A 1,712-nucleotide genomic window follows, 5' to 3' on the forward strand; every position below is an offset into this window, starting at 1 on the left:
TGTGTGCATCTACCTCTACATATATACATATACACATATGTGTGTGGCATCAGCTTTGTCACAAGTTTCAGTTACCCTGGTGTGTGTGTGTGTGTGTGTGTGTGTGTGTGTGTGTGTATGATACAGATTACTTTAGGTTGATAGACTGTGGCAGCTATGAACACAACCATGGTTGTTTCATGCACAGATACTTTAATGAGCTAGAACAGAGGTTGGCACACTATGCCTGAAAGGCCAGATTAGGCCACACTGTTTGCTCACACCTTATCTGTGTGCTTGAAGTTAGTTCCAAGGACTGGTCTCGAGTCTGACACTGCCTGCAAGTTGGGGTGATTCCCAAGGAATGGGGTTGGATGATTTGCTGTATTAGATTGAGTTTCCTGATAGCTGTTATGTTCTGGTTACTATTTATCAAAGGGACATCACATGGATCTCAATCAGCCACAAAAGGAGACAAATAAGACAGTCTAGGAGGGTTCCAATGATGAGGCCTTCAGGATGGTCTCATGGCACAACAAACCCACTGACTGACGGGTTGTGCTGGCATGTGACCTTACCCTTGCATTAGCATTACCCAAAGATACCTCTTTGAGTTTGTTTGTTTTTTTAAGTTTTATTTATTTATTATGTATACAGTGGTCTACCTGCTTGTACCCTAGCAGGCCAGAAGAGGGCATAAGATCACATTATAGACAGATGGTTGTGAGCCACCATGTGCTTGCTGGGAATTGAACTCAGGACCTCTGGAAGAGCAGTCAGTGCTCTTAAGCACTGAGCCATCTCTCCAGCCCATCTCTCTGAGTTTTGATGTTCATACTTTCACACTGAAGTGTCATTCTGTAGGCCTGATTTAGGAGTTGATTGATTGTCTGACAAACTCTGAGTCAACAGATGCCACGTGACATAGCCAGCTAAGCTGCATGCTTGATATTTTGGGCTTGGTCAGCTCACACCTTAAATAAAGACAGTCAGGAGTGGTTTGTATCCGTTGACCAAAAAAAAAAAAAAAAAAAAGCAAAATGTAAAGAATATTTAACTCCAGGAGCATAGTAACCTTTATTAGTCCACTTATCATGGGCAGATGATTATAGTGTCTGAAAGGCTCCTTTTTGTTACTTTTTGTTTTTTTGTTTATTTATTTATTTATTTAGGTTTTTCGAGACAGGGTTTCTCTGTGTTAGCCTTGCCTGTCCTGGACTCACTCTGTAGGCCAGGTTGGCCTCGAACTCACAGCGATCCTCCTGCCTCTGCCTCCCAAGTGCTGGGATTAAAGGTGTGCGCCACCAACGCCTGGCCTTACTTTTTGTTTTTTTTAAAGATTTATTTATTATTACATATATAGTGTTCTGCTTGCATGTATACCTGCAGACCAGAAGAGGGCACCAGATCTCATTATAGATGGTTGTGAGCCACCATGAGGTTGCTGGGAATTGAACTGAGGACTTCAGGGAGAGCAGTCAGTGCTCTTAACCTCTGAGTCATCTCTCTAGCCCCTTTGTGTTAAGTTTTGCTTAGCAAAAAAAGTAACTGCCAAGCACTCCATTCTCTGATTGCTGCTGCTGCTGCTGCTGCTGCTGCTACTACTACTACAGGTTTTTTTTTTTTTTTTTTTTTTTTTTGTTTCTTTTGAGACAGGCTCTAACTCTGTAGCCCTGGTTGGCCTCAAATTTGCAATAATCCTCCTGCCTCTGTCTCCTAGTACTCAGGTACAA

This window comes from Acomys minous (genome assembly GCF_964271855.1).
Source record: "Acomys minous genome assembly, chromosome: 11".
NCBI classification, from domain to species: domain Eukaryota; kingdom Metazoa; phylum Chordata; class Mammalia; order Rodentia; family Muridae; genus Acomys; species Acomys minous.